Consider the following 25,593-nt stretch of genomic DNA (forward strand, 5'->3'; position numbering starts at 1 on the left):
TTTCAGGGAAAGAACAGTCGATCAAGCTGAATTGCTATTGAATAATATGTTGACTAATGAAAATAATTGGACTCTTCCCGAGCCAATTCCTGAGCCAACTCCTAAACCAACTCCGAAGAAGAGGGGTGTTCTATTTCTCAGTCCTGGAGATATGTAAGAGGCAAAGAAATCTATGAAAGAAAAAGGTATTAAAGCTAAAGATGTTAAGAATTTACCTCCTGTTGAAGATATACATGGTCTTAATATACCACATATTGAAGAAACACTTTGTCTTGATAACCCGACACAGGTAGTAAAGGTAAATTCTCTCTATAGATATGATAAGGTTGAAATCCCGTCTACTAAGTTTCCTAGCCGATGTTTAGATGAATTTGATGACTTTATGGCTAGACTAGAAAATTTCAACGCTTATGTTGGTAGAGAACTAAAGAGTAATGCTTACATGATTGGATGCTTGAGTGATTATATGGCTAGAGTTAAAGGTGAACTTAAACTCATTAGTAAATATGCTTCTATGGTTACCACTCAAGCAGAACAAGTACTTAAAGCTCAAAGTGATTTGCTCGATGAATTAAATAATAAACATGATTTTGCTATTAGAGTGGCTATTAGAACGCGTAAAATGACTCAGGAACCTTTGTACCCTGAAGGCCACCCTAAGAGAATCGAGCAAGATTCTCAGAGAAATAATGTAGATGCACCTAGTCCTTCTAAAAAGAAGAAAAAGAAAAATGATAGAACTTTGCATGCTTCTAGTGAACCTGTTGTAGACACACCTCAGAATCCCAATGATATTTCTATTTCTGATGCTGAAACAAAATCTGGTGATGAACATGGAACTAGTGATAATGTTAATGATAATGTTCATGTTGATGCTCAACCTAGCAATAACAATGATGTAGAGATTGAACCTGCTGTTGATCTTGATAACCCACAATAAAAGAATCAACGTTATGATAAGAGAGATTTTGTTGCTAGGAAGCACGGTAAAGAAAGAGAACCATGGGTTCAGAAACCCATGCCCTTTCCTCCTAAGCCATCCAAGAAAAAGGATGATGAGGATTTTGAGCGCTTTGCTGAAATGATTAGACCTATCTTCTTACGTATGCGCTTAACTGATATGCTGAAAGTAAATCCTTATGCTAAGTATATGAAGGATATCATTACAAATAAAAGAAAGATACTGAAAGCTGAAATTTCCACCATGCTTGCTAATTACACTTTTAAGGGTGGAATACCAAAGAAACTTGGAGATCCGGGGGTACCAACTATACCATGCTCTATTAAAACAAATTACGTTAGAACTGCTTTATGTGATCTTGGAGCCAATGTTAGTGTTATGGCTCTCTCTTTATATCGTAGACTTGAATTGAATAAGTTGACCTCTACTGAAATATCTTTGCAAATGGGTGATAAATCAACTGCTATACCTGTCGGTATTTGTGAGGATGTGCCTGTTGTGGTTGCAAACGTCACTATCTTAACGGACTTTGTCATTCTTGATATTCCCGAGGACGATAGTATGTCGATTATCCTTGGTAGACCCTTTTTGAATACTGCAAGGGCTGTTATTGATTGCAACAAAGGCAATGTCACTTTTCATGTTAATGGTAATGAGCATACGGTACACTTTCAGAGGAAACAACCTCAAGTTCACAGTATCAATTCTATTGGAAAAATTCCAACTATCATTATTGGAGGTTTTGAATTTCCTCTTCCTACTGTTAAGAAGAAATATGGTATTCTTATTATTGGGGATGTTCATATCCCCGTTGAGGTAACCTAGTGTTATTCGAAATTTCTCCGGTTCCATGTTATTCGGAATGAGTTTGTTAACAAGACTTGATCAACCTTGTTAGTGGATTCCTTTTGATGATCATGAGATGGATGAAGTTAGAAGGCACAACCTTCCGTACCCTATTTTTACTTTCTGTTATTTAGAATAAATAAAGCAAAAATAGTATTTTTCGTCTGTTTTCTGAATTATCCATGCAATAAAAAATACCCGAGAATAAAATTTCTCCAAATGCCCTGCCAATTTAGTATGATTTTTCTGGAATATTTGAGGATTTTAGGCACTGAAATCACTACATGAGGGGCAAGCACCAGGCCACGAGAGTGGAGGGCGCGCCCCCCTATAGGACGCGTCCCCCCTGTCTCGTGGGCCCCTGGTGGCCCCCCTCCACTTACGCCAGCACCCACACACTTCATCTTCCACCCAAAAAAAATCCCCATCCAGCTCAAGCACGAGTTCTAGCTCATTTTGCTGCGATTTTCGATCTCCTTGCTCAAAGCTCCATTCACAAAACTGCTTTGGGAGATTGTTGCTTGGTATGTGACTCCTCCATTGGTCCAATTAGTTTTTTTTTAGTTCTTTATTCATTGCAAATTTTTGCTGCATAGGTGACCATGTCCCAAACAATTCCAATGCATGATATAGGCTCTAGGCACTTGTACGAGTAGTTGCTATCAATCTTGTTTAGTTTTATGCACTTTTATTTTGAAGTTACTAAAAATTTCAGATTTATTTTAGAAAAAGAAATATGCTTAGAAGAATGTACCAAGGTGGTTCCTCGGTGACGAAAGGGCCAGGATTGCTATACGTGAGCAAGATGTTGAATTGCCGAGGGACGCGGATGTACGAGCTTGTGAGTGGCCATCCGATGATTTTATTATCAAAGCAGGCTTGAAGGAGGAATTTGACGCATATGTGTGTAATGCTGAGCTGGAGGACTTCTTACAAGATAAGTGTCCTCAGTACTATCAATTGACTGATTTCTTCGTGTGGAGGTTTAAATATAACTGTACGCGTAATTCTCCTAGTGTCCTATTTGATATTTATGATACATCTTATACCATGGATTTAGAGGATTTCACAACTGCTTGCAAACTCCCGCAGTGGGGTAATATTAATGATCCTCACAAATCTGAATTTAGAGATTTTCTTGCTAGTATTACTGTGGGAGAATCTAGGGACATAGCACAAGCTACCATAGGGAGCATTCATTTTCCTGCTATACATTATTTTGCTCTCTTCATTGGTAGATGTATTAACGGTAAGGATGAAGCATGTCACATGTGTGTCCCTGATCTGTGTGTCCTCAAGAGTGTTGTGTTAAGTTATAAAGGTTATAACTTGGGGGCAGTAGTTGCACGTAGGTTGCAGAATAATAGTAGAAAGGGAAATTTATTTGGAGGAATTTATGCAACCCGTGTGGCTAATTATCTTGGTATAGCCCCACTAGAGGGAGATATGATAATACCTCCTGTTTATTTGGATTATGAAGCTATGGTCAGTCATCAATTTTTTGGGAGGAATGAACAATTCCTCCAATATCGACTAACCTATGACAGACGCAATGTCGTCCATGTTACTCTTCCTGCTCCCTGCCTTTTTGATTATCAGGCAAAAGGAAGATATGTTGTCACCAGGGAGGAAGCAGCTAAACACGAGAGGAGAGCGGAGGCAGCTCGCCAACACACTGCAGCTCAGGAGGCGTTGCCGCTGCATCTCAGTATGATCCTGGTTTCACCTATGGATATCAGCCAGGCGATCCTTGGTACTAGACTAACTTAGGCCAAAAGCCTAAGCTTGGGGGAGTACGTATTTCTCACCGACTTTACATTCATGTTCACACACTAGTCGTCGGTGCTCATACTCTTTCATTGTATTATCCATGCTAGTGTAAATTCCTTTTTCTAGTTTTCTTCTTGTGTGTTTGATAAACCTTGAGAAAAACAAAAAAAAATAGTTAGTTTAATTCCCGTGCTTGTAGTAGAAATTAAAATGAAAACCCAAAAAGATTTCTTGTTCTTCTTCTTTCTTGTTGGGAGCTTTCTCGTGTAAATAGTTTTGTTTTCTTTTCTTTCCTTTGGGGGTCGAGAAGACCATATTGAAAATGCTTAGTGGCTCTCCTATGCATGATTGTTTATTTAATTTAGACCCCATATTATCTTGTCTTCTATTTTGAGTTGAATGCTTGCAGATTCCAGCTTAGTCCAATGCACATGCACTCTTATTATTATACACATCATTCGGTCATGCAAGTGAAAGGCAATAATGACAATATATGATGGACTTATTGGGATGAGAAAAGTTGGTATGAACTCGACCTCTCTTGTTTTTGTAAATATGATGAGTTCATCGTTTCTGAGTCAGCTATTATGAGTAAACATATTTGCAATGACATTTAGAGATTATAGTTGCTTGTGCCATGCTTGATTAGCTATGAGTTATAATGGTTTACCTTGTGTGCCAACATGCTATTAGAATGATTATGATGTGGTATGATGGGATGGTATCCTCCTTTAAATGAATTGAGTGACTCGACTTGGCACATGTTCACGCATGTAGTTGAAACAAATCAACATAGCCTTCATGATATTTATGTTCATGGTGGATTATATCCTACTCATGCCTGTATTCGGTGTGAATTAATTTTAATGCATGTTTATGACTATTGTCACTCTCTCAGTTGGTCGCTTCCCAGTCTTTTGCTAGCCTTCACCTACACTAAGCAGGAATACTGCTTGTGCATCCAAACTCCTTAAACCCCAAGGTTGTTCCATATGAGTCCATTATACCTTCCTATATGCGGTATTTACCTGCCGTTCCAAGTAAATTTGTATGTGCCAAACTCCAAACCTTCAAATGAAATTCTGTTTTGTATGCTCGAGCAGCTCATGTTACAACTAGGGCTGCCTATATCTTCCATGCTAGCTGGGTTATTCTCACGAGGAGTGGACTCCGCTCCTCATTCACGAGAAAGGGCCGGTAACCGGGATGCCCAGTCCCATGATCCAAAAAGATCAAAGCAAATCAAAATAATTAAACAAAACTCCCCCAGGGCTGTTGTTAGTTGGAGGCACTCGTTGTTTCGAGCAAGCCATGGATTGATGCTTGTTGGTGGTTGGGGAGTATAAACCTTTACCATTCTGTTTGGGAACTGCCTATAATGCATGTAGTATGGAAGATACAACCATCTCATAGTCGTTGCATTGACAGTGAAAGTATGCCGCTCAAAATGTTATTCAATCTCCATTTTAAAATCGAGCTCTGGCACCTCTACAAATCCCTGCTTCCATCTGCGAAGGGCCTATCTATTTACTTTTATGTTGAGTCCTCACCCTTCTTATTAAAAGCACCCGCTGGAGAGCACACTGTCATTTGCATTCATTACTATTGGTTTATATTGGGTATGACTTGACTGGATCTCTTTTACCATGAATTACAATGTTTAGTCAGTCCTTGATCTTTAAAGGTGCTCTGCATTTATGTTTTGCGGTCTCAGAAAGGGCTAGCGAGATACCATTTTGTTATATCATGTTATAATTATTTTGAGAAAGTGTTGTCATCTGAGTTTTATCATTATGGCTCGCTAGCTGATTATGCTATTGATATGAGTAATTGTGAGACCTAAGTGTTATTGTGAGTATGGTTAGTTCATAATATTTCATGAAACTTGAATGTTGGCTTTTCATGTTTACAACAACAAGAGCAAACAGAGTTTGTAAAAGTTTTTATTTATCACTTTCAGTTTATCAACTGAATTGCTTGAGGACAAGCAAAGGTTTAAGCTTGGGGGATTTGATACGTCTCCAACGTATCTACTTTTTCAAACACTTTTGCCCTTGTTTTGGACTCTAATTTGCATGATTTGAATGAAACTAACCCGGACTGACGTTGTTTTCAGCAAAACTGCCATGATGTTATTTTATGTGTAGAAAAGAAAAGTTCTCGGAATGTCCTGAAAATCCACGGAGGCACTTTTTGAATTAATAAGAATTTCTGGGCGAAAGAAATACACCAGGGGGCCCAGGGCCTGTCCATGAGACAGGGGGGCGCCCCCCCCCTTAGGGCGCGCCCCCCTATCTCGTGGGCCCCCTGGACCTCCACCGACCTCAACTCCAACTCCATATATTCCGTCTCACGGAGAAAAAAATCAGAGAGAAAGTTTTATCACGTTTTACGACACGGAGCCACCGCCAAGCCCTAATCTCTCTCGCGAGGGCTGATCTGGAGTCCGTTCGGAGCTCCGAAGAGGGGGATTCGTCGCCGTCGTCATCATCAACCATCCTCCATCACCAATATCATGATGCTCACCGCCATGCGTGAGTAATTCCATCATAGGCTTGCTGGACGGTGATGGGTTGGATGAGATTTACCATGTAATCAAGTTAGTTTTGTTAGGGTTTGATCCCTAGTATCCACTATGTTCTGAGATTGATGTTGCTATGACTTTGCTATGCTTAATGCTTGTCACTAGGGCCCGAGTGCCATGATTTCAGATCTGAACCTATTATGTTTTCATGAATATATGTGTGTTCTTGATCATCTTGCAAGTCTATAGTCACCTATTATGTGTTATGATCCGACAACCTCGAAGTGACAATAATCGGGATACTTCTCGGTGATGACTGTAGTTTGAGGAGTTCATGTATTCACTATGTGTTAATGCTTTGGTTCAGTTCTCTATTAAAAGGAGGCCTTAATATCCCTTAGTTTCCACTAGGACCCCGCTGCCACGGGAGGGTAGGACAAAAGATGCCATGCAAGTTGTTTTCCATAAGCACGTATGACTATTTACGGAATACATGCCTACATTACATTGATGAACTAGAGCTAGTTCTGTGTCACCCTATGTTATAGCTATTACATGAGTAATCGCATCCGGCATAATTATCCATCACTGATCCATTGCCTACGAGCTTTTCACATATTGTTCTTCGCTTATTTACTTTTCCGTTGCTACTGTTACAACTACTACAAAAACCCAAAAACTGCTATCTTTAGTTTTACCATTGTTACCTTTATTATCATACTACTTTGCTACTAAATACTTTGCTGCAGATACTAAGTTATCTAGGTGTGGTTGAATTGACAACTCAACTACTAATACTCAAGAATATTCTTTGGCTCCCCTTTTGTCGAATCAATAAATTTGGGTTATACTTTACCCTCGAAAGTTGTTGCGATCCCCTACACTTGTGGGTTATCAGCCCTTACCCTGTCCATGAGGGTGGGGGCGCGCCCCTCCCCTGGGCGCGCCCCTCTGCCTCGTGGGCCCCCTAGAGGTCCACCGACCTCAACTCCAACTCCTTATATTTTCTTTCACGGAGAAAAAAAATCAGAGAGAAAGTTTCATCGCGTTTTACGATATAGAGCCACCGCCAAGCCCTAATCTCTCTCGGGAGGGCTGATCCGGAGTCTGTTCGGGGCTTCAGAGAGGGGGATTCGTCGCCGTCGTCATCATCAACCATCCTCCATCACCAATTTCATGATGCTCACCACCGTGCGTGAGTAATTCCATCGTAGGCTTGCTGGACGGTGATGGGTTGGATGAGATTTACCATGTAATCAAGTTAGTTTTGTTAGGGTTTGATCCCTAGTATCCGCTATGTTCTGAGATTGATGTTGTTATGACTTTGCTATGCTTAATGCTTGTCACTAGGGACCGAGTGCCATGATTTCAGATCTGAACCTATTATGTTTTCATGAATATATGTGAGTTCTTGATCCTATCTTGCAAGTCTATAGTCACCTATTATGTGTTATGATCCGACAACCCCGAAGTGACAATAATCGGGATACTTCTCGGTGATGACCGTAGTTTGAGGAGTTCATGTATTCATGATGTGTTAATGCTTTGGTCCGGTACTCTATTAAAAGGAGGCCTTAATATCCGTTAGTTTCCACTTGGACCCCGCTGCCACGGGAGGGTAGGACAAAAGATGTCATGCAAGTTCTTTTCCATAAGCACGTATGACTATATTCGGAATACATTCCTACATTACATAGATGATCTGGAGCTAGTTCTGTGTCACCCTATGTTATAACTATTACATGAGGAATTGCATCCGACATAATTATCCATCACTGATCCAATGCCTACGAGCTTTTCACATATTGTGCTTTGCTTATTTACTTTACCGTTGCTACTGTTACAATTACTACAAAATTGCTACTGTTACTTTTGCCACTGTTACCGTTACTTCCATACTACTTTTATACTAAATACTTTGCTCCGGATACTAAGTTATCCAGGTGTGGTTGAATTGACAACTCAACTATTAATACTTGAGAATATTCTTTGGCTCCCCTTGTGTCGAATCAATAAATTTGGGTTGAATACTATACCCCCGAAAACTGTTGCGATCCCCTATACTTGTGGGTTATCATTGCTTTCAAACGACAAAAGCCGTGCAGTAACTCTGAGCAGCCACCAATTTATGGTGTAGGGGTGGGCTTGAAAGTGCTAGTTATCGATTAGAGGGGGGTGAATAGGCGATTTTTATCAAGGTCTTTAAAACGTGGAAGTTTCAAAGACAAGCAATAGAAATGACCTAATTGATATGCAGCAGAAGATAAACTACAACAAGCAAGCCATAGTCAAGTATGCAATAATGTGAACATACAAAGACTAATAGCAGCTAGGTAGTAAGGATCGGGATGGAAGATAGTATGAAGCCAATCAACAATAGTAGTCAAGCAATGAAGTCAAACAGATAAGACAAATAGGCAATGACTTCACGAAGACAAACTCAAAGTAAAGGGAGGGAAAAGATAGAACCAGTCACTTGTTGAAGACATAGGATTTGTTGGACCAGTTCCAGTTGCTGTGACAACTGTACGTCTGGTTAGGGAGGCTGAGATTCAACTCACAAGACCGCGTCTTCACCTTATTCCCCTTGAGCTAAGGACACGCGGTCCTCGCCCAATCACTCTGGTAAGTCTTCAAGGTAGACTTCCGAACCTTCACAGACTTTGTTCACCGGCGATCCACAATGACTCTTGGATGCTCAGAACGCGACGCCTAATCGGCTGGAGGATACACAGTCCTCAAGTGTAATAAGTCTTCAGGTCACTCAGACAAAAAGACTTAAGTGATGCCTAACACTCTTTGGCTCTGGGTGTTTGGGCTTTGTCCTCGCAAGGATTTCTCTCTCAAAGGCTTCGAGGTGGGTTGCTCTCAAAACGACAAAAGCCGTAAACTAACTCTGAGCAGCCACCAATTTATAGTGTAGGGGGTGGGCTATTTATAGCCACAAGGCAACCCGACCTGATATGTCCGAAATGACCCTGGGTCACTAAGGAACTGACACGTGTTCCAACGGTCAGATTTCAAACACACACGGCAACTTTACTTGGGCTACAAGCAAAGCTGACTCATCCAGCTCTGGATAAGATTTGCTCTCATTGTCTTCGCTCGAAGACATAGGATTTGGGTTGAGCATCACTTCAGTCACTCTGACTTTGTTCACTTGGACCCCACTTAACAGTACGGTGGTTCCTATGACTCAACAAAGAAGAAAAGGAAACAACGAAACAACTCAGTCTTCGCGCTCCATAGTCTTCACTCAATGTCTTCTCATGTCATAGTCTTCAATGTGATTGTCTTCACACACCACCATTGTCTTCAATGTCTTCATACATTTTTAGGGGTCATCTCCGGTAGGTAAACTGAATCAATGAGGGACACTACCTGCGTTATCCTGCAATTCTCACAAACGCATTAGTCCCTCAACCAACTTTGTCGTCAATACTTCAAAACCAACTAGGGGTGGCACTAGATGCACTTACAATCTCCCCCTTTTTGGTGATTGATGACAAACTGGTTGAAGTTTTCAACGGGAAAGAAGTATGTGAAATTGTAAAGGATAGGGTATTGTCTTCATAAGTGGCAAGGGCTCCCCCTGAAGATGTGCATACAAGTAATTTGCTTTTGGAATGCAAATGCACGTGGCAGGTTGTACTTGTGGAGATCCTCTTCAACTTATGAAGATAATTCATCATGCATGAAATAATATAACTTAAGAGAATGACATGCATAATGAAAAATGGACGTCTGCAGAATGATCTAAGTGCGGAAGTTATCATCGCACGTGGAAAAGCAAATAAGTAGCAGGCGACCATCGAGTTTAAGTGTTACAACTCAAAGAACGAAATATATCAAAAGCAAGAGTTGTAAACACATAGGCAAAATATAAAGCAACTGCCCATATGAACCCGCTTGAAGACTATCAAACTCATATGCTTCTCCCCCTTTTGTCCGTAATGACCAAAAAGGTATGAAGACATAGAGCATCTACTCGTCCTCATGAGTAGGTGAAGCAGCAGGGTTGTCGTTGTTGTTTGGCGGTGCAGACGAACTTGGTGCAGTGTCGATGCGTGCAGAAGTAGGGGGTGGTGAAGTAGCATCGTCTTCATCATCAATCACATTGGCATTCACAGTTGCAGCGGAGGAAGAATAGTCAGAGTCTTCAAGGGATGGAGTTCGTCGTAGGACAGCATTCCGTGGAGGAGTGGAGTCAAACTTGAATCTTTCAGTGAAGCCATCGTCTTGAAGATCTGCTTCAGCACTGAGCAGGGTCAAACTCTTCCATGATCGCCGACAGGTTTCGTGAGTGACAAATGCATTCTTGGTGGCAAGATTTCGAATGCGATTTACGTCCACCAAGAGGCTTTGCATCTGACGCTTTAGCCAAAAAGTGATGCTTATCTTGTTTCTGATGCAGTGCCACAAGAAGTTCTTAGTCATTTAGGACACGAGAGCGCTTCCTAGGCCTTTGAGCAATTGTGCTCTCAGTACCTTCAGTTGGCGCACGATGAGGTAGACGAGTGTTTCCAGCCATTGGATAGACATGAGTTACTGCTTGGACTCCTTCCATTGGCTGAGTGAAGCTTTGGTGTTCAGCATTTTGAAGACAAATAGGCTTCTTGGCAGGCTCAGGGTATATGGCTTCAACTGACATATCAACCTCTGGTAGAAAGATCACATGATTGCGAGCAGAGGGCTGATAGTTGATAGCAGAGTGTAGCTTGATGAGGCGCATGACCCATGGAGCATAGAATTTCAGGCCAAATAGGTCAGATCCAGACGCAGCCAGTTGCCGGAGGAAGAAATCTTGTACATTGAAGCTGATGCCATTGAGGATGTAAAAGACCAATGTCTTCATGGCTCCTTCAAGTTTTGCAGCTGATGAATGCCCTTTGATTGGCCATAAAGTCCGCCTGATGATGTGATATATTGTGCGTGGCAGATACTCAAGGTCATCAACAAAGAACTCCTTAGGGTATTCAGCGTCATGTGGCAAAGGCTTCATCATGCTCAACATCTGGCTCATGTTGGGTTCTGGCTTATGGAAGATGCTCTCCATTGCATTGCGGTGGTGTTGACAACCAGGTTCGTACAGCTCTCCGGGAGTGGATAGGCCTATAAGCTCAATGATGTCAAGAGCTTTGGCTTCATGATGAACATTTCCTGTCATCCACTCGAGAACCCATGTCTTTGTATCCCTGTTGTAGCCGCGAATGTGGAGGGTAGCATAGAATTGAAGCAAAAGTTCTTCATTCCAATGTTCTTTGTCTGTCACAAAGCTGAGCAGACCTGCATCACAAAAGCAGTCAAGTGCTTCTTCTAAGCATGGCAGTCCAGCAATGGCTTCAGTGTCGAGGCGCATATGAGGGAAAATGCGCCCTTGATCATACAGAACGCAGGAGTAATAGCTTCATTGCTGATGACTCCAGAAACGATCAGATGATATTCTTGGCCTTGAGTAGGGGTTCTTTGAGCTGTCAAAGAAGGTGTTGTGGCTTTTGAAGACATTTGCATTGAAGGGCCCTGTAGATGTGGCAGTACCTGGGAACCTTGGCAGTCTTCGCTTTGGTTTCTGGACCTGAGGCCTATGCTCAATGTGATAATCAAACTGAGGACCGGAGACATTAGGCGGAGGGACCATAACGGGCCATCTTACTGTGATTAGCTCGCCATGGTTGTATGCTTGCTCAATTGTATACGGCCTTGGTGGCGGAATAGGAGCAGTGGCAACAATAGTGGCTACAGGCTGCACTACAGAAGCTTCAGGAGCAGTTGCAGCATTGACTTCTGGCATGTTACTTGGGGCAGGCTCCACATTAGCTTCAGCCATGACTATGTCATTGGCTTCATTTGTGTTGGTGGTCGCAGCCTCAACGTTTTCAACCTCCACTGGTTGAGCTGGAGGGTTTGGCACAGGCACGTTCACTTCAGGAACAGCTTATTCAGTGATGGGGGAGTAGGGACACGTTCTTCTTGATGTTCGTCATCGGCTGATGCAGCCGGATTGTCTTCAGCAGCTTGGGCTTCAGACATGGAGACATTCACAGTTGGAGTGGCTTCTGAAATCACTTGATGTGCAACAGATTGGTGGTGCACTTCTCCTTCTGGAATGCTCAGAAGAGGGACTTGAGGCCTTGGTCCTTTGCGAAGCCTTTCTAATACAGGCGACGCCTTTGGAGATGGAGTTGGATGGGCCTCATCCTCTTCAACTTGCACAGATGGTGTGACTTGTTGTTGTTGGGGAGTACTGGGGGAGTCTTGTTGTTGTGGGCGATCAGCCCATGATGCATCCTGAGCAATTGGCGTCAGAGGACAACCAATGCTGATGATTTCGCTGTTCGTGAGAACAGGCGATGATACCACATTGTGTTCAATCTGAGGAAGAACTTCATCATCTTCAACATTGTCATGGTGACCAATGTCTTCAGCAGCGATGGGATCAACTGCTGGAATCTCTTCAGCATCATGAGCCTCTGTGGAAGCAGTCTCATGAACAATTATTCGTAGTTCTTGGTTTGCAGATGCAGGGCGAACCACTGAGATTGGTTCAACAACAAGGGGCTCTGTGGGAGCAGCCCAATTCTTCTTGGTTTTGTGCTTCTTCTTGGAGGGAGCAGCATCATAGGCTTCTGGGTTTTTCCTTTTTCTGGCTTCAGCCTCGGCAACCCTCGTCTTCTTCAGTTCTGAAGCAGTTGACATGACCTTTGGCTTCGAGCCAGTCATGCTGCTTGGGAAGACTATGCGAGGTTCATCTTGCCTTGATGGTGCAGATTGGACAGTTGATAGCTTCTTCTTCTTTGCAGCCATTCGGGGGTCAATGCCAGGACGACCAAGAGCCTTGTGCTGCTCAGCCTCATTGTAGGCTAGCACACACTTGTCAGCCAGACTCTTCACGCGCTCACAAGAGCCTCTAGATTCTTCATGCTTCTTGTGAAAGGCTTCTTTGAGCTCGTGCAGCATGATCTTGAAGTTCTTGACATCTTGCACGCTGAGCTTGGCCACATGCTTCTTGAACTGAGCTTTCTCATAGTCGATCTTGTGCTTCAGTTCAACAATGCGCTGAGCAAGAGCTAGCTCAAAAGCAATGGCGCCATTGAAGGCGACGCTGAGGCCAATTGGAAGTTGTAGATCATCAAAGCTGAGATTTGGGGCGTCAAACCACTCATCAATGAAGTTATGGATGATTGTCACATCAAAGAGAGGCAGATTATTGAAGATCTCTGCTTCTTCCTTGCTCTTGATCAGTTGCTCAAGAGCATCATCTGCAAGATCATCATCGCTGGACAGATCAATGTGCTCTTCATGCAGAATGGCAGCAGGAGTCAATGTCTGATCAGTACTCTTGATGATTTTCTGTTTCTTCTCCGTCTTCTTGGAGATGCGTGATAGATCTTCAGACTGCACACTGTCTTCAGGAGGTGTAGTGGCCAGTGGCTTCGCACGTGAAGCTTTTGGAGGAGGAGCTGATGTTGAAGCCTTAGTCTTCTTTAGCTTCTGCGGCTTTGGAGGAGGAGCTTGGGCTTCATCAGTGTCAGCATCATTATCAGAATGATCCACTTTGGCACCTTGTACCAAGATGGATGAGATGAGGCCATCAAGGTTTGAAAAGGGGCCGATTTCATTGGGTTCCGCATCACGTGAGCCGTCATCACGGGGAGCAGAGGGACCAGGGTTGAAGTCTAATCCCAATGACTTCTTGTTTTCCTTGGCCGATGCCTTTGCATGCTGGAAGTTGCGCTTGAAGAGATTGTCGTCACGACACCAGAGCAATGATGATGGGTCGGCATTTTCAGGCTGTGGTCCATGGACCATACAAGGATAGAATTCTTGTGCAATACCTTCAGCTCTGTTCTTGGGTGGAAGGCCTCGATAGAGAATATCACCCCAAGGACTTTTGATAGCATTCTTCTCAGCATACTCTTGGGTCACAAACTTGTACTTGAACCATTGTTCAGCCCAATATCGTCGAATCCATTGGATTCGTGTCTTGTGATGATTGTAATCCTCATCAGGATCTCTCTTGTAAAGGTCTGCGAGGTCATCAGGCAAATCTTTTGATGTTCCCCCTCGACGCTGTCTGCCACCCTTCCTTACTGATTTCTCTGCGGCCATGAACTTCAAACTGAATGGTTTCAATACGTTCAAAGGCTTCAAGGGCTTTCGCTTGCTGGTCAAACAGGAACTGGCTTCGGGAGAGTTAATGTGTTGCTGTAAGAATTCTGCAAACGAATGCAGACTATGAGAACCTAGGGATTCTCCCACGGACATGTACCAGTGACAGCATTAGAGATGCGAGGGAAGGGGAAGAGGTCATATGCATTCTCAGAAGTTTTGAAGATAAATCAGTTATAAGACATTGACCTCATGTTGCAAAGACATTCACTTATATGCTAAGAGTTGGTTCCAGATTTGTACGAATCCGTGAATAAGTACAAGTGAGGAATCTAACTAGATATGAAGCTTAAGTGAATATACTAGGCAGTATGAGATGCAGACAGAATAAATCTAACATTGTGTAGACAGAAACCAATTTTGGTAAATAGGATGAATCATTGAGGATCAAAAAGGTGGTAAAAATAGAGTTATATTTACCACACGAAGAACTGCTAGATGGGATGAATAGGAGACCGAGCAGTTCAATCCACTGTGCCCTAACTTGGCGATGGAGGACACCTACGGCGGCGGCGGAGAGGACGATGTCCGCGGCCGGCGTGAGGACAGCGTCGGAGAAGTTGCGGCAGCTAAGCGCTTCGTCGCCGGCGTCGTCGAGAGCTAGTGGTGGCGCTAGGGTTTTGACGAGGTGGAGAGGTGGAAGAAGGTTTTCTTGACCGCAGGGGACACGTATTTATAAGAAGGTGTGCGGCATAGCGCAATTACGCAGGTGCCCCTCCCTGTTCACATCTGAGGGACACATGGCAAGCATGCAACATACTCAGAGTTGTCCCACGTTCCCACGCCCGCCACGTTTGTTGGATAGTTGTTCCGGCTTCTACGGATTTTAACCAATAAGGATGAATCATTTAAAACAGACTTAATGTTTGTCTCTGTGTCTTCTGCTGACAAGGATACAGAGAGGACATTTGACAGTTTCAATATAATGCATATGATTTGGATAGATAGAGTTTGGGATAGAAAGCATAGAGAGATTAGGGTCCGATCACATTCACTTAGTTCAAAAGATTCAACAATGAAGACATAGCTATAAGTGAATGCTGTAGAGGACAGAATACTAGTATATATATATATATGAGAAAGCAATTAAATCAACATAGTGAAGTAAATCATGAAGATAAGTTGAAATTTTGAAGACAAATCAAATGCGAAGATATTGCAAAAATAACGCCATGAGTGAAACACTTCAAACCAAGAAATTTTGGTGGTGGCGTTACCCACCGTATAGGAAGTATTAGACCCAGACACGGCGCGCAATTATCGTGGCGCTCCGAAGTCAAATTCCACGTTAATATATTCACACTTAGAATGTAAGTCTTCATTGATTGAAGATATACTTTACTTCGTGTGTTGCACATCTAAGTCATCAACGTGCATAAGTGTTAGGATGTGTGCCTGATCACAGGACATTTGAGGATTCCAAGATATTTAGCTCACACCGTAACTTGCAAAACCTTTTCTCATCCAAGGGCTTTGTGAAGATATCTGCCAGTTGCTCTTCAGTGTTGACGTGAATGATGTCAATATCTTTCTTCATGACATGATCTCTGAGAAAGTGATGACGAATTTCAATGTGCTTTGTCTTCGAGTGCTGGACTGGATTGTTGGCAATCTTGATGGCGCTTTTGTTGTCGCAGAAGAGAGGTACTTGTTTCAGATTGACGCCATAGTCCTTGAGAGTTTGCTTCATCCATAGAAGCTGAGCGCAGCAAGATCCAGCAGCAATGTATTCAGATTCAGCAGTTGAGAGTGATACACAGTTTTGCTTCTTTGAAGACCAACAGACAAGTGGTCGTCCCAGAAAGTGACATGTGCCTGATGTAGACTTTCGATCCACCTTGTCACTAGCATAATCAGCATCCGAGAATCCAACCAGATCAAATTTTGAGCCCTTCGGATACCATAATCCGAGTGTTGGGGTGTAAGCCAAATATCCAAGAATTCGCTTCACAGCTAAGTGATGCGATTCCTTTGGTGCCACTTGGAATCGAGCACACATGCAAACACTAAGCATAATATCTGGCCTAGATTCACATAGGTAAAGTAAAGAACCAATCATGGAGCGGTATACCTTTTGATCGAACTCTTTACCATTGTCGTCGGGACCAAGATGGTGTTTGGCTGGCATTGGCGTTGTGTAACCTTTGCAATCTTGCATTCCAAACTTCTTCAGACAGTCTTTGAGATACTTTTCTTGAGATATGAAGATGCCATTCCTCTGCTGACGAATTTGAAGACCAAGGAAGAACTTCAGCTCACCCATCATGGACATCTGATATTGCTCTTGCATCATGTATCCAAACTCATCACTATACTTCTGGTTGGTGCAGCCGAAGATAATGTCATCCACATATATTTGGCATACAAACAGTTCACCATCATATGTCTTCGTGAAGAGTGTGGGATCGAGGGATCCAGGTTTGAAGCCTTTGCTCTTCAGGATGTCTTTGATCGTATCATACCAAGCGCGAGGAGCTTGTTTGAGGCCATACAGTGCTTTGTTCAGCTTGTACACCATATCAGGATGTAGACACGGTTGATGATGTGACATGTTGTATCAATAGCTTCAGGCCAGAACTTTCTTGGTGTCTTGTACTCGTCGAGCATTGTTCGAGCCATCTCAATGAGGGTTCTGTTCTTGCGCTCTACAATGCCATTTTGCTGAGGTGTGTATGGGGCAGAAAACTCATGAGTGATTCCCATTGTATCCAGATAAAGATCAAGCCCGGTATTCTTGAACTCAGTGCCGTTGTCACTTCTGATATGCTTGATCTTGACGCCATAATTGTTCATGGCATGATTTGCGAAGCGTTTGAAGACATCTTGCACTTCAGTCTTGTAGAGAATTATGTGCACCCATGTATATCTTGAGTAGTCATCAACAATTACGAAGCCATAGAGACAAGCTGTTGTTGTGAGGTTAGAGTAGTGAGTAGGGCCAAATAAGTCCATGTGTAACAGCTCGAAGGGTTGAGATGTCGTCATCATTGTCTTCGAGGGGTGCTTGGCCCTAGTCATCTTTCCAGCTTCGCAGGCACCACACAAATGATCCTTCTTGAACTTGACACCGTCAATGCCTATGACATGCTTCTTCTTGACGAGTGTGTGTAAGTTTCTCATGCCAGCATGCCCCAGCCTCCGATGCCAGAGCCAGCATTCTAAAGCTTTTGCAAGAAGACATACGGCAAGCTGTGGACCTGCTGAGAAATCTACCATGTATAGATCATCTTTCCTATACCCTTCAAAGACTAGAGACTTGTCAGATTCCATTAGTACAAGGCAACGATATTTTCCGAATAGCACAATCATGTTTAAGTCACAAAGCATTGAGACAGACATTAAGTTGAACCCAAGGGATTCAACAAGCATCACTTTATCCATGTGTTGATCCTTTGAGATTGCAACTCTACCTAGACCCAATACCTTGCTTTTACCAGTGTCAGCAAATGTGATGTGACTCTTGTCTGATGACCGTAGGGTTGAGTCCATGAGAAGACTTCGATCACCAGTCATATGATTAGTGCATCTGCTGTCCATAATCCACTCTGAAGCATGAGGTGTCATACCCTACAGTGCAGTTAGGAGGATAGGCTTCACATAGAGTGTTGTGAAGCATAAGCATTTGATGCACACAAGGATTATCATAGCTTAGATCACGGTTAGAACTCATAGTATGACTAGTAAGCGATTCTCATATGAAATATATAGTAAGACCATTTTATCATGCGTCCCTTATAGTGTTTTAGGTCCCCGGCAATAGTATCGGACGCCTTTGATTGCTGGTTGGAGACCATATTCTGCAAAAGAGAGTTAATTCTTCTTCACCACCCACATCTTCAGGGGTGGCTTAGAAGAAATGAGTCTAAGTGCAGCATCTGAGAATTTCGGCTTTGGAGCCCTAGCAAATAGCCTTGCAAGAGATGAATGATACTCATATGAATAAGCAGAAAAGTTCTTAGTTCTATGAACATAGCGGTTTGAAGACACACGCTCATATTCATAAGTTTGAGTACGATTTCCCTGCAAAACATTGGCGTTAGGGTGTCTCAGGTGAGTCCTGTATCCGTATGAAGCCGTTGGACCATATGATGCCTTTGGTCTGGGGTTTGTCTTCTTCCCTGGTGGTGTCATGACCACATTCACAGGAAGATTCTCAAGACAACTTTTGGGAACCCAGATCTTCTTCATAGGTGGTCCATTCCTGCAGTTAGTACCAATATACCTGGCAAACACTTCACCATTCTGATTTTTGAATAGTTTATAGTTTGCATCAAAGGATTCATCAATGATAATAGGATTAGCACAGGTAAAGCCAGATAAGGTGGATGGATCCACTGAAGGTTCCTTTGCAGCAACCCATGTGGTTTTGGGATACTGCTCAGGCTTCCAGTAGGATCCATCAACATTCCTTTTCCTCTCGAACCCAACACCCTCTTTCCTAGGGTTTCGGTTCAGAATCTGCTTTTTGTGGACATCGCAAAGTGTCTGATGTCCTTTCAGACTTTTATACATCCCTATTTCAAGCAATGTCTTCAACCTAGCATTTTCATCAGCAATAGTAGTGGTATCCTCAGCAGAGGGGTTAGTTACCACATCAGTAGTTGAAGACAAAGCAACAGTAGCAGCAGTGGAACATTCAGCAACAGAGGTAGCGTTATCACGCTCAATGCATTTCAGACATGGTGGTTCAAATCCTTCCTGAGCAACGCTGATTTGTTGAGCAAGTAATGGATCGTGCTCCTTCAGAAGATCTCCATAATCCACTCTTATCTTTTCAAGATCTTGCTTTCTTTGAAGACATTCAGAAGAAAGCTTCTCATGATCAGACAAGAGAGCAATATGTTGATCTTCAAGGGCGTCAAACTTGGAATGAAGTCTCTGAAGACTCTCAGCCAATGCTTTTGACTGATCCATTTCTTCGCCCAACATATCATCGCTCTTACTAAGCATGTTTTGAACCTTTTCCAAGGCTCTTTGTTGTTTAGTGGCAAGGGAAGCAAGTTTGACATAGCTGGGGCCAAATTCATCATCACTAATTTCAGAGAGGTAGCATTCAGTTACCTTAGCACCCCCTGCCATGAGGCATGGTGAAGATGAAGACGATTCAGGTGGAAAGGTCATCTCTTTAAGAGACTCCTTGTAGTCATCAAGCCAAGGATCATGACGATTAAGATGACCTTCATAGACCTCAGAAAGCCGGTCCCAGATTAGCTTCGCGTGATTGAGGTGCATGACGTTCCTGAACTAATTTCAGGACAGGCAGGAGCAGATGATATCCTTCGCTGTGAGGTTCAGTAGAGTGTATTTGCGAATGTCATCAGCCTCTGCCATCTTGCATAGATCGGTAAGACCAATCTCAGTGACGGTCCACAGTTCGCTATTCATAGCCATGAGTCGCTTCTTCATCATGGCCTTCCACCGAGGATACTCATGACCGTCAAAAGTGGGGCAAGATACATTCCTCAATCCTGCAGTCGACATAGCTAAACTCCAGGTGGTTAAACCGAATCACACAGAACAAGGGAGTACCTTGCTCTGATACCAATTGAAAGTGCTAGTTATCGACTAGAGGGGGAGTGAATAGGCAATTTTTATCAAAGTCTTCAAAACGTGGAAGTTTCAAAGACAAGCAATAGAAATGACCTAATTGATATGCAGCGGAAGATAAACTACAACAAGCAAGCCATAGTCAAGTATGCAATAATGTGAACGTACAAAGACTAATAGCAGCTAGGTAGTAAGGATCGGGATGGAAGATAGTATGAAGCCAATCAACGATAGTAGTCAAGCAATGAAGTCAAACAGATAAGACAAATAGGCAATGACTTCACGAAGACAAACTCAAAGTAAAGGGAGGGAAAAGATAGAACCAGTCACTTGTTGAAGACACAAGATTTGTTGGACCAGTTCCAGTTGCTGTGACAACTGTACGTCTGGTTAGGGAGGCTGAGATTCAACTTAGAAGACCACGTCTTCACCTTATTCCCCTTGAGATAAGGACACACAGTCCTCGCCCAATCACTCTGGTAAGTCTTCAAGGTAGACTTCTGAACCTTCACAGACTTCGTTCACTGGCGATCCACAATGACTCTTGGATGCTCAGAACGCGACGCCTAACCGGCTGGAGGATACACAGTCCTCAAGTGTAATAAGTCTTCAGGTCACTCAGACAGAAAGACATCAGTGATGCCTAACACTCTTTGGCTCTAGGTGTTTGGGCTTTGTCCTCGCAAGGATTTCTCTCTCAAAGGCTTCGAGGTGGGTTGCTCTCAAAACGACAAAAGTCGTAAACTAACTCTGAGCAGCCACCAATTTATGGTGTAGGGGGTGGACTATTTATAGCCACAAGGCAACCCGACCTGATATGTCCGAAATGACCCTGGGTCACTAAGGAACTGACACGTGTTCCAACGGTCAGATTTCAAACACACACGGCAACTTTACTTGGGCTACAAGCAAAACTGACTCATCCAGCTCTGGATAAGATTTGCTCTCATTGTCTTTGCTCGAAGACATAGGATTTGGGTTAAGCATCACTTCAGTCACTCTGACTTTGTTCACTTGGACCCCACTTAACAGTACGGTGGTTCCTATGACTCAACAAAGAAGAAAAGGAAACAATGAAACAACTCAGTCTTCGCGCTCCATAGTCTTCACTCAATGTCTTCTCATGTCATAGTCTTCAATGTGAATATCTTCACACACCACCATTGTCTTCAATGTCTTCATACATTTTTAGGGGTCATCTCCGGTAGGTCCTGCAATTCTCACAAACGCATTAGTCCCTCAACCAACTTTGTCGTCAATACTCCAAAACCAACTAGGGGTGGCACTAGATGCACTTACAGGGCTATTTATAGCCAGGAGGCAACCCGACCTGATTTGTCCAAAATGACCCTGGGTCACTAAGGAACTGACATGTGTCCAACGATCCGATTTCAGACACACACGGCAGCTTGACTTGGGCTACAAGTAAAGTTGACTCATCCATCTCTGGATAAGATTTGCTCTCATTGTCTTCGCTCAAAGACATAGGATTTGGTTGAGCATCTCATCAGTCACTCTGACATTGTTCACTTGGACCCCGCTTAACAATATGGTGGTTCCTATGACTCAACAAAGAAGAAAGGAAACTACAAAACAACTATGTCTTCGCACTCCATAGTCTTCATGCGATGTCTTCTCATGTCATTGTCTTCAATGTGAATATCTTCACAAACCACCATTGTCTTCAATGTCTTCACACATTTTTACGGGTCATCTCTGGTAGGTAAACCGAATCAATATGGGACTACTACCTGTGTTATCCTACAATTCTCACAAACACATTAGTCCCTCAACCAAGTTTGTCGTCAATACTCCAAAACCAACTAGGGGTGGCACTAGATGCACTTACAATCTCCCCCTTTTTGGTGATTGATGACAAACTGGTTGAAGTTTTCAACGGGTATAAAAGTATGTGAAAGTTTAAGGATTAAGGCATTGTCTTCATAAGTAGCAAAAGGCTCCCCCTGAAGATGTGCATATAAGTAGTTTGCTTTTGAATGCAAATGCACATGGCAGGTTTTACTTTGTGGAGATCCTCTTCAACTTATGAAGACAATTCATCATGCATATAAAGATATAACAAAGATAATGATATGCATAATGAAAAATGGACGTCTGCGGAATGACTTCATGCAGAGTTTATCATCGCATCACAAAGTAGCAGAAAAAGTAGCAGACGACCATCGAGTTTAAGTGTTACAACTCAAAGAACCAAATGTATCAAAAGACAAGAGTTGTAAATACTTCGCAAAAATAATGCAACCACCCATAAGGACCCGCTTGAAGACTATCAACTCATATACTTCTCCCCCTTTTGTTAGTAATGACCAAAAAGGTTTGAAGACATAGAGCATATACTCGTTTCCAGAAGGAGCAGATGATGGAGAAGGGTCGACGTTGGTGTTTGGTGGTGTAGAAGGGCCTGATGCAGTGTCAAGATGCAGTGCAACCATGGTCGGTGAAGTGGTGTCTTCTTCTTCATTGACGACTTTCGCAACAACAATTGCAGCCGAAGATGAATACTCAGAATCTTCAATTGAGGGAGTGCGGCGCCAGCTTGCATTTTGTGGAGGCCTGTAATCAAACTTGAAGCCCTCGATGAAGCCATCTTCGCAAAGATCGTCTTCAGGACATAGCAGCATGAGGCTCTTCCAGGACCGCCGACAGGCTTCATGGGCAACAAACGAGTTCTTGGTGGCCAGGTTCCGAATGCGATTGACATCCACCAAGAGACTTTGCATCTAACGCTTTAGCTAGTCGTGGTGCTTATCTTGCTTCTCATGTAAGGCCACAAGTAGCTCTCGGTCATTGAGTACACGAGAATGCTTCCGAGGCCTTTGGGCAATTGTACTAGTAGTGGCTTCGGTGTTGGCACGATGGGGCATACGCATATTGCCAGCCAAAGGATAATTAGGAGTTGCAGCATTGGGGACATGAATTCCTTCTATTGGTTGTGTGAAGCTTTGATAATCAACCTTATGAAGATATAGAGGCTCCTTGGTAGGCTCAGGGTAGATGGCTTCAACGGACAGATCAACCTCAGGAAGAAAGACAAGATGGTTGCATGCTGAGGGCTAATAGTCGACAGAAGAATTGAGTTTGATCAGGTGCATCACCCATGGAGCATAAAACTTCAGGCCAAATAGATCAATCCCAGATGCAGCAAGTTGTCTCATGAAGAAATCCTAGGAATTGAATCTGATGCCATTGACAATATAAAATAATAAAGTCTTCAAGGTCCCTTCAAGTTTGGCATCGGAAGAATGTCCCTTGATAGGCCATAGAGTACGCCTCAGTATATGATAGACTGTGCGTGGCAAGTACTCGAGGTCCTTGACGAAGAATTCCTTGGGCTATTCAGCATCTTGAGGCAATGGCTTCATCATACTAAGCATCTGACTCATATTGGGTTCAGGCCTTTGAAAAATACTCTGCAGTTCATTTCTGTGAAGCTGACAGCCAGGCTCATACAATTCACCTAGAGTGGGCAGGGAGGTAAGCTTGATGATGTCTTGAGCTTTGGCTTCATGGTGCACATCTCCTGTCATCCACTCAAGGATCCATGTCTTCGGATCCCTGTTGTAGCCACGAATGTGAAGAGTGGCATAGAGCTGCAGTAGAAGCTCTTCATTCTAGTGCTCTTTGTCAGTAACAAATTGCAGAAGACCAGCATCCCAAAAGCAGTCCAGTGCTTCATCAAGACAGGGCAGCCCAGCAACAGCTTCACAATCAAGATGCAGGTGAGGAAAGATTCGCTCTTGATTGTAGAGGATACAAGAGTAGTAGCTGCGCTGTTGATGGCTCCAAAATTGATCGGAAGATATCTTTGGCTTCGAGTATGGATTCTTGGCACTGTCAAAGAAGGTATTGTGTGCTCTGAAGCTGTTCATGCTGAAAGATCCTGGCGATGTAGCAGCACCTAGAAGCCTTGGCAGCCTCGGCTTTGGCTTCTGAACTTGTGGTCGCTGCACCACATGATAGTCATATTGTGGTCCGGGAGCTGTGGGAGGAACCAAAATGGGCCATCTCACTGTGACAAGCTAGCCGCGATTGTAGGCCTGTTCCATTGTGTGAGGCCTTGGAGGTGGAACAGTGGCTTCAGCATTCACAGTGGCTTCAGGCACCACATTAGCTTCAGGCTCCACATTATCTTCGGCCATGACAACGTCATTTGCGTCAGTAGCATTGTTTGTGGCAGCCTTAGTGTTTTCAACCTCCGTTCATTGCAGAATAGGTCTGGCACAATCACATTCTCCTCGAGAATGACTTGGTCTGTGGTAGGGGTGTGGCAACTCTTTCTCCTTGATTTTCATCGGTCGATGCAGCCGGAATGTCTTCAGCAGATTTAGCTTCAGACTTAGAGACATTCGCAGTAGGGGTGGATTCAGGAAACACTTGACGTGCTACTGAGCTTTGTTGCACTTCCCCTTCTAGAATGCTCGACATGGTGACCTGGGGCCTGGGGCCTTTGCAAAGCCTGTGATATGCAGGCAACGTCTTTGGTGATGGAGTGGTCTTCACTATGTAGTTGTCATCGTCAAGTACCAGAGTGGTGACTTGAGGTGGTGGAGTTCTGGGTGTCTCATCATCAATGGGGGTTTCTTGCTGTGAGCGCTCGGCCCATGAGTCATCTTGAGAGATTGGCGTCAATGGACGACCAATGTTGATTAGTTCACTGCTCGTTGGAGTAGGCGATTATACTGAATAGGGATCGAGCAGAGGAAGGACTTCATCATCTTCAACATTGTCTACATGACCAATGATTTCAGCTGTGATGGGGTCTGAGAGGCCGCAGCACGCTCTTTCTTTGAAGACTTTGTCTTCAACTTCTTCGTTGATGGGGCCTCATCAGAAGCATCCTTGTGCTTGCGCTTCTTGGCTTCGGCTTCAGCTGCCCTTGTATTCTTCAGCTCTGAAGCTGCTGAGGTGACCTTAGGCTTCGAGCCTGTCATGCTGGCAGGGAAGACAATGCGAGGTGCTTCCTGCTTTGGTGCTTCAGTTTGTGTCATAGCAGACTTCTTTTGTTTGGCAGCCATCCTGGGATCAACGCTAGGGCGCCCAAGAGCTTTGTGCTTCTCAGCTTCATTGTGTGCTTGAACACATTTCTGTGCGAAGTACTTCATGGGCTCTCGTGAGCCTTTAGCCTCATTGCACTTCTTGTGAAACTCTTCCTTGAGGTCATGGAGCATCTTCTTGAAGATTTGAACATCTTCCACGCTGAGCTTGGCCATGTTCTTCTTGAAGTGAGTCTTCTCATAATCAATTTTGTTCTTGAGCTCAACTATCTTCTGAGCCAAGGCCAACTCATTATTAATGGCTCCATGGAATATGATGCTGATGTCCACCGGAAGCTGAAGATCATCAATGCTAATGCTCCGGTCGTCGAACCACTCATCAATGAAGTTGTTAAGAATGTCAACATCAAAGAGGGGCAGATCGTTGAAGATCTTCGCCTCTTGCTTGCTCTTGATTAGCATCTCAAGGGCATCATCACCAAGATCTTCATCACTGGACAGATCAACTGTGTCATCCTCATTGCACAAAACGGCAGCAGGAGTCAGTTCATGTCCAGAAATCTTCTTGGGTTTCTTGGCTTTCATTGTCTTCTCGGCCTTCTTAGAGACACGAGACAAATCTTCAGACTGTACACTGGGTTTAGGAGGTGCAGTGTCCAAGGGCTTCATAGTCGAAGCTTTTGGTGCGGCAAAGGGCTTTGAAGCCTTTGTCTTCTTCTTCTTCTGTGGCTTTGGTGGTGCTGGTGCTTCTTCAGAGTTAG

The sequence above is a fragment of the Triticum aestivum genome, chromosome 7B (assembly GCF_018294505.1).
Source record: "Triticum aestivum cultivar Chinese Spring chromosome 7B, IWGSC CS RefSeq v2.1, whole genome shotgun sequence".
Lineage (NCBI taxonomy): Eukaryota > Viridiplantae > Streptophyta > Magnoliopsida > Poales > Poaceae > Triticum > Triticum aestivum.